Here is a 9,246-nt window from a genome sequence, read left to right as displayed (position 1 = left end):
CATGAATAATCAGGCTGGCTGTGAAGACACAGCGGATCCTCTCTGATCCCAGCCACCAACTTTTCACACTCCTACCGTCCAGCAGGCAGTTCAGGAGCATTCAGACCAGACACAGAGACAGTTTTTACCCACAAGCCATCGGGCTTTTGAACACACACACACACATCACAGTAAAACTTGAAACTAGAAACTGAGTGACGTGAAGCTTCTCTTAAAATTCTAACCCCAAAATTCACAAAGTCTACAGAGGACACAGAGACATCCATTTACATCCAACGCATTCCGTTCACAGATTTTTGATTCAACACAAGATTTTTAATTTACTGTGACACAAATGTATGATCTGATGTTAAAGTGATTTCAGCGTATTTTCACCTGCAGCTACATCTTAATGTCAAATATACTGAAATATATTGTGTCTAATAACAGAAGCCAGGAAAAGATTGATAGGCCACGTAAAACCAGAGTTATGATAAAAATATGTGCAATGTTTGGTTTCCTTGCTGAATACTGTTGTTGTTTATATTTACAGCAGGAAGAAACGGTAAAAAATGTGTTTTATAAGGAAAGCCTGTGAGCAAAAACAAAAACAAAAACCCCCTCCCTTTCCTATTGGTCGAAAAATGTACCATGTCGACCAATCAAAAAATAATATGGCAACGTGGCATCTAGTTGTTAAGAAACGGGGGGAAGTTTTAGGAGTGACGGCGGTGCTTTGAGAGGTGAGAGATTTGAGACGTTTAGTGCAAATCTTGTGTACTTAGTGTGTAGTGTAGTCAATAGTTTTGTTGTGTGTGTCAGAACAATGAGGCGACTGCTGAATGTTACAGGTGTTACAGCAGTGATACATCTCCTGTTGTCAGGCCTGCAGGTATCAGGCTGTTCTTCTCCTTTATCTCATAGTGGACAGAAATGATTTTTTGGAGTGGCACTAATAATTTGTGTGGCATCAAATTTGATGTAGAACAGCTGATTGTTCTGTAAATAGTTTGAAATGTTTGTTTTAAAAAACGCCTTGACTGCATTTAAAAAAAATAACTGCAAAAAACTTTGTTGTTTGCCAAACTGAGTTACTTTTTTGAAGAAGTAACTATATTGTGTTTTCAAAATTGGAGTTCAAGTTATTTTTTACTTCCAATAGTGTTAAAATACTACACTGGACTAGATTTTTTTTACGTTTTCATTGTAAGTGGGCTAGCAGTTAATTAAACGTAGTCTAACATAAATGTAAATGCTGTAATTTGATTATTTTAATAAACCATGTAACTTGGATGGATTAGATGCTGGCGTGACCACAGTGCACACGTCTGCTGTTGGGGATCGTTCAGGGAGTTTGTGTGGTCGCTCAGACACATTAAAAATTAGAGAGTGCACTGACTCTGTGCACCATAAATGATCAGGCTGGCTGTGAATCAGGTCTACCGAAGCTGAATTTAACTAAAACCAAAACTTGTCAAGAGCCTTTGAAAGGATCTTCCTCAGGAAACGAGGAGGAAGCTTCAGTCTGTCCAGATAGCTATTGACTAAAACATAGTTTTCTTACAGTCACCAACTTAAATACAACTTTCATTTTTTATATCTCTTAACTTTTCTAGTCCTCCACACGTGCAGGTCCTACACTTTAACTGCTTCAAAATCTTTTTTAGGAACTTGTGAAACACAAACACACTTTGTTATGAACAGTGAAGTTAATGGTTTTTTTTTTTTTTTTTTTTTAAAAAGAACAGTTTCAGGATTCAGGAGATTTATTGTAAGACTCCAACCAGTCCTCTAAGTGTGAACATGGTGTTGAAACAACACTGCCACCAAGAGGTCAAACTGAAACATAGCTGCAGCTCATTAAAAAAAAGCCTCTGCACAGTTTGTAAGATTGAAACGATTTAAAAAGTAAAATTTGTTTTGACCGCTGAACTTTTAATGTTACTGAGGAATATTTAGGGGAAAAAATAGCAGGTGGTAAACTGGACTCACTGAGACTGACAAAAGATATAAAGAGATGAGTATTTTAAATTTTACACGTATTGGCCACTTTATCAGGTACAACGTGCTAGTAACATGTCTGACCCACTTTTTCCTTGAGAACTACTCTAATGCCACATCTCAATGATCCAACAAGGTGATGGAAACATTGCTCAGAATGTTTTGTCTGTTTTTAAAAGGATCGCACAGCTGCTGCAGATTTGCTGACTGCACATTCATGATGTGACTCTCCTATTCCACCGGAATAGAGCGCCCTCTAGTTAAAGATAGCTTGGTATGACACAGGCTTCAAATCAACGTAATAAAAATAAATCTGTGTAAATCTTGTTTCTGTCTCCATTTATTATATTGTGCAAATATTATTTCTGCTGTTATGAGCTCGTAGCTTATATTGTAAATGTTAATTGTCTTATTGTTTTTGTTGTAAACAAATGAACGGAAAAAAATAAACAAATAAAAAAATTGCAAATCTTTGCAGTTTGAACTGAGAAGGTGTAATAAATGTGGTGTTGTAGGAAACCTTAGAACCACAGACCACTTGTGCATTGTGTGTGAAACATCTTATTTTACACTGACAGCATTAAAAATGTCTAAATACATTTGCATCACAGGTGAGCTCTGGGCTGGAGGGTTATCTACCACGAACTACTTGAATGGAGTAAAGGAGATGCAGTGGGGAAGTGTGCTGTAGTTTGCTGATTGAGGCAAGGCAAGGCATAGCACAATTCAACAACAAGGTGATTCAAAGTGCTTTACAGAGACATTAGAAACAAAAACAAATAAAAAGCATGATTTAAAATTGATTAAAACAAGCAAACTAACTAACTAACTAATTAACAAACAAACAAACAAACAAACAAACAAACAAAACAGTATATAAAATCAAAACAGATAAAATCAGAACAGTAGATAAAATCAGTAGTTAATGTAAGTTTTGAAATTTAAGCTTAAAAGTGTGGATTTGGTGCTTTATTCAAATGCAGCTGAGAATAGCTTCAACCTGGATTTAAATAAACTGAGTGTTTCAGCTGATCTGAGGCTTTCTGGGAGTTTGTTCCAGATATAAGGAGCATAAAAGCTGAATGCAGGTCACTGATGTATTTTGGTCCTAAACCATTCAGAGCTTTATAGGCCAGCATCAGAACTTTAAAGTCTATCCTCTGACGGACAGGCAGCCAGTGTAAGGACCTCAGAGCTGGACTGATGTGGTCCACTTTTTTGGTCTTAGTGAGGACTCGAGCAGCAGAGTTCTGAATGAGCTGTAGTTGTCTGACTGATTTTTTAGGTAGACCTGTAAAGATGCTGTTACAGTAATCAAGCCTACTAAAGATGAATGCATGGACTAGTTTTTCCAGGTCCTGTTGAGACATCAGATCTTTTATCCTTGAAATATTCTTGAGGTGATAGTAAGCTGACTTTGTTATTGTCTTAATGTGTTTTTCTAAGTTTAGGTCTGCATCCATCACTACACCCAAATTTCTCGCCTGGTTTGTGGTTTTTAGGTGTATAGATTGAAGTTCTCTGGTGACCTGTAATCGTTTTTCTTTGGCGCCAAAGACTATTATTTCAGTTTTGTTTTTGTTTAGCTGGAGAAAATTGTGGCACAACCAGTCATTAATTTCCTCAATGCATTTACCAAGAGCCTGTACAGGGCCTCGGTCTCCTGGTGACATTGTGATATATATTTGTGTGTCATCTGCATAGCTATGATAGTTTATTTTGTTGTTCTTTATAATCTGTGCCAGTGGGAGCATGTAAATATTAAACAGAAGGGGTCCCAAGATGGAACCTTGGGGAACTCCACATGTGATACTTGTCTGCTCAGATGTGAAGTTACCTATTGATACAAAGTATTTCCTGTTTTCTAAGTATGTTTTGAACCAGTTTAGTACAGTTCCTGAAAGACCTGTCCAGTTCTCCAGACTGAGACTATCTTTACTGTCACTTTTTTTTTTTTTTGGGGGGGGGGGGGTGTACTTTAGACACTTTCTAGCCAAAGGGACACACAATGCAGGAGCTCATGCAAGACTTAAGGGAAGATGAACAACTTTGATAATTGACCAACGTGTTTTGGCTTGTGGCCTTCATCAGGTTTCATCAGGCTGCCAAGACAGACTCCCACACCACAAAGGTAAACGGACACACAATGCCACAACATCCAGGGAGTGCAGAATTATTAGGCAAGTTGTATTTTTGAAGAATAATTTTATTATTGAACAACAACCATGTTCTCAATGAACCCAAAAAACTCATTAATATCAAAGCTGAATGTTTTTGGAAGTAGTTTTTAGTTTGTTTTTACTTTTAGCTATTTTAGGGGGATATCTGTGGGTGCAGGTGACTATTACTGTGCATAATTATTAGGCAACTCAACAAAAAACAAATATATACCCATTCCAATTATTTATTTTTACCAGTGAAACCAATATAACATCTCCACATTCACAAATATACATTTCTGACATTCAAAAACAAAACAAAAACTAATCAGCGACCAATATAGCCACCTTTCTTTGCAAGGACACTCAAAAGCCTGTCATCCATGGATTCTGTCAGTGTTTTGATCTGTTCACCATCAACATTGCGTGCAGCAGCAACCACAGCCTCCCAGACACTGTTCAGAGAGGTGTACTGTTTTCCCTCCTTGTAAATCTCACATTTGATGATGGACCACAGGTTCTCAATGGGGTTCAGATCAGGTGAACAAGGAGGCCATGTCATTAGTTTTTCTTCTTTTATACCCTTTCTTGCCAGCCACGCTGTGGAGTACTTGGACGCGTGTGATGGAGCATTGTCCTGCATGAAAATCATGTTTTTCTTGAAGGATGCAGACTTCTTCCTGTACCACCACTTGAAGAAGGTGTCTTCCAGAAACTGGCAGTAGGACTGGGAGTTGAGCTTGACTCCATCCTCAACCCGAAAAGGCCCCACAAGCTCATCTTTGATGATACCAGCCCAAACCAGTACTCCACCTCCACCTTGCTGGCGTCTGAGTCGGACTGGAGCTCTCTGCCCTTTACCAATCCAGCCACGGGCCCATCCATCTGGCCCATCAAGACTCACTCTCATTTCATCAGTCCATAAAACCTTAGAAAAACCAGTCTTGAGATATTTATTCGCCCAGTCTTGACGTTTCAGCTTGTGTGTCTTGTTCAGTGGTGGTCGTCTTTCAGCCTTTCTTACCTTGGCCATGTCTCTGAGTATTGCACACCTTGTGCTTTTGGGCACTCCAGTGATGTTGCAGCTCTGAAATATGGCCAAACTGGTGGCAAGTGGCATCTTGGCAGCTGCACGCTTGACTTTCCTCAGTTCATGGGCAGTTATTTTGCGCCTTGGTTTTTCCACACGCTTCTTGCGACCCTGTTGACTATTTTGAATGAAATGCTCGATTGTTCGATGATCACGCTTCAGAAGCTTTGCAATTTTGAGACTGCTGCATCCCTCTGCAAGATATCTCACTATTTTTGACTTTTCTTAGCCTGTCAAGTCCTTCTTTTGACCCTTTTTGCCAAAGGAAAGGATGTTGCCTAATAATTATGCACACTCAGTGAATCAAATGACACAAAAAACCCAATTCACTTTGGTGAGTGACTCATTAAAACTCAATTCAGTAAAAAGAATTAAATTTACCATCACTAATTTACAAACCTGCTTACACATCATAACTACCTAAAGTCAGGGTGATATTTCTCTGGGCCAGGGGGGTCTGAGCAGTGTGTCCCAGACTTAGATAATAAAAAAGCAGGCTGAGAATTGCTAGCTAATATAAATGCAGAAAGGTTAGGGAGCGAGGTGCTTTTCTTTTCTGTCTTTTTCCAGGAAAAGGAGCAGATGCAAGACAAGGTCAGACGTGGATGAAGTGCTGGAGAAGATCCGGTCAGGGACAGATGAACCACGTTGTTTCCCAGCGGAAGATATTCATAATAACACTTGTTTTTGTTGTGGTATACTTCTACACCCAAATCCAGGAGACACGAAAACTCAGAATTCATAACAGATCAAAAATAATAATTTGATGTCACTTTTTTTCTTAGCTTTTGTATAGTTATGTTTACAGGACTGAAATCTGCTTACAGTAAGCGGTCAATTTGAAAGAAATGTATTTTTCTTTCCAATTATCTGCAGATTACGATGTAGATGCAGTGAATTATTTTGTTCATATGAACAGAATGAACACAGTGACCTGCAATTATGTTTTAGCCTACATTACTCAGTCATTCAATCAATGAATCAATCAATCTTTATTAGCAGACTTTATGTCCACAGTCTAAAAACAACAACAAGAAAACATAAAATATTTGTAATGATATAAAACCATTATATACATAAAATACACAATTACTTAAAAGAAAACAATAAATACACAAACACCTCAACCAGTGCTTCCTCAGATTGGATAAGTAACAGGAACCACTCACTGTCTCTGTAGGTGCTAAAATTATACTGTTAGAGCCATAAATGTGAATATTAAATTTCTTAAAAGTACTTTAAAAGTCCAAACACCCACAGCTACAAACATCTGACTGGCACTACCTCCTCTAAGTTTTCTATGAAGGATTCTCATTGGCTGTGTCCCAATTCAGGGTCTGCACGCTTGAAGTACGCATTTTAAGTGCGGTTACGTCACAGCCACGCGACGACGGCTGTCCCAATTCGAAGTGTGCTTCAAATGCATACTCCAAATGCGCCGTCGATTTCCCCAAATATCAAGCGTGGTCCGGTGCACGCTTCGTGGTCCCATATATCCCACAATTCATAGCGCGGCGGTGGGTGTGGATAATTTTGCTGCAAAATACGGCAGAAGGGAGTGGCTGAAGAGTTTTTTTTTTCCAAACTTTATTGAACTTATCCGGTTGTTCAGTCTGACGTCACTAGCCGTGTCTGGGTCTAAACTCTGCTGCAGGTCCATATATCAAACGATCACTGTGGCATTACTGAGAGTTGAAAAACTGTCTAAAGTCTTTCATCTTTAATAAAATGATCAGCGTTCTGCTCTACCAGGTGTAACAATTGAGTTTAACATCCAGGCATCCATGAAAACGGAATTTATGACATTTAACGGAGTTAGAAGTTAGCAGGGAGTTAGCTCGCTAGCTTCTATCTAAATACAATATAGCATGTCCTGACTGCGGGGTTTTGGAAACAAATTAAAACGTACAGCTGTGCTATCACTTCCAGCATAAATGAAGACAGAAAACTAAACAGCAGTGACGTTTGTAGGGTAACTGAAGTTTGGCTAGCTGGTATATAATGATGTGCTACGTGACCGCTAGCGACACAGCTATGTTAGCATAATATAAACAAGCTAACTTTTTTTCCACTCGATAAAAGTTAACGTGAGTGTTCTCGGTGGTCAGAAACAAATGTAATCGCATGGCAGGATGCTGTAAAAGGACCAAACTTCAGCCAGGAGAACAACTGAGATAATCCATCCACAATGCGAGGTTAGTCATTCATATACTGCTGCATGGGCTGGGCTGTAGTTACATCCTAAGGTTTTAAAAACTGAGCTTAAATAAATGATTAGTGATTAGTGGTAATAAAAGCCGAGGGAGGTCAACAGGGATCACTGACTGTTTTAGGAGCTTTTTGAGATCAAATAGAAGAAAATACATAACATTAAACATGTTAACAACACAAAAGCCATATTAAACGCAGACTACTTTAGACCCGGAAGTAGGATTCGTCGCGTCATCACTGAACAACCGGATAAAGCGAACAGTCAGTCATTCCAGTTCAGTTTGTACAGTAGACATACAAGGCAAATAAGAGTAACAATATACAGTACAATGAAATAAGAAGGATAAATAAATAAAGGAGAAAAAAAGAAAAAAAAGGGGGAATGTGACAGACTTCATAACAACTTTGTGTGCTCTAAAGAGCCGACAACACCGTTTTACCAATAACACTCGGAAAAAGAGAAAAAAGGTTGCAACAACAAAGAACACAACAACCAAACAAAAACTCCACACCACGAGGAGGGACTTCCAGGGGCCCACAAGCTCACCCTATCACTAACAGCAGCTGGCTTTACTGCTGCCAAGGCCCACAAGCCCACACTACTCACGTAAAGCAGCTATGCTGTTTGCACAACTCCACACTTCGAGCAGGCTAACCACACACAACGCAGAGACACCCCACACTGCTCACAGCTCATCCCCAGCTTATATGACCTCAGAGAGGTGATTGCTGACTGGGCCCAGGTGGTAAGTGAGTCCAATGAGCAGCAGCTGTGTCCTGGGGAGAGAGAGCTTGAAGGATATATATATATATATATATATATATATATATATATATATATATATATATATATATATATATAAAACACCCAGCACGCCTCTGCGGGCGGTTTATCCTTCAAGCTCGGGTCCTCTACCAGAGGCCTGGGAGCTTGAGGGTCCTGCGCAGTATCTTAGCTGTTCCCAGGACTGCGCTCTTCTGGACAGAGATCTCCGATGTTGTTCCCGGGATCTGCTGGAGCCACTCGCCTAGCTTGGGAGTCACCGCACCTAGTGCTCCGTTTACCACGGGGACCACCGTTACCTTCACCCTCCACATCCTCTCGAGCTCTTCTCTGATCCCTTGGTATTTCTCCAGCTTCTTGTGTTCCTTCTTCCTGATATTGCTGTCATTCGGAACCGCTACATCAATCACTACGGCCGTCTTCTTCTGTTTGTCTACCACCACTATGTCCGGTTGGTTAGCCACCACCATTTTGTCTGTCTGTATCTGGAAGTCCCACAGGATCTTAGCTCGGTCATTCTCCACCACCCTTGGGGGCATCTCCCATTTTGACCTCGGGACTTCCAGGTTATACTCGGCACAGATGTTCCTGTACACTATGCCGGCAACTTGGTTATGGCGTTCCATGTATGCCTTGCCTGCTAGCATCTTGCACCCTGCTGTTATGTGCTGGATTGTCTCTGGGGCATCTTTACACAGCCTGCACCTGGGGTCTTGCCTGGTGTGATAGACCCCAGCTTCTATGGATCTTGTGCTCAGAGCTTGTTCTTGTGCTGCCATGATTAGTGCCTCTGTGCTGTCTTTCAGTCCAGCTTTGTCCAGCCACTGGTAGGATTTCTGGATATCAGCCACCTCCTCTATCTGCCGGTGGTACATACCGTGCAGGGGCCTGTCCTTCCATGATGGTTCCTCGTCTCCCTCCTCTTTCTTGGGTTTCTGCTGCCTGAGGTATTCACTGAGCACTCGGTCAGTTGGGGCCATCTTCCCAATGTATTCTTGGATGTTCGTTGTCTCATCCTGGAC

Source organism: Simochromis diagramma, unplaced genomic scaffold (genome assembly GCF_900408965.1).
Source record: "Simochromis diagramma unplaced genomic scaffold, fSimDia1.1 OVJJ01000664.1, whole genome shotgun sequence".
Lineage (NCBI taxonomy): Eukaryota > Metazoa > Chordata > Actinopteri > Cichliformes > Cichlidae > Simochromis > Simochromis diagramma.
This window is presented reverse-complemented; position numbering follows the sequence as displayed.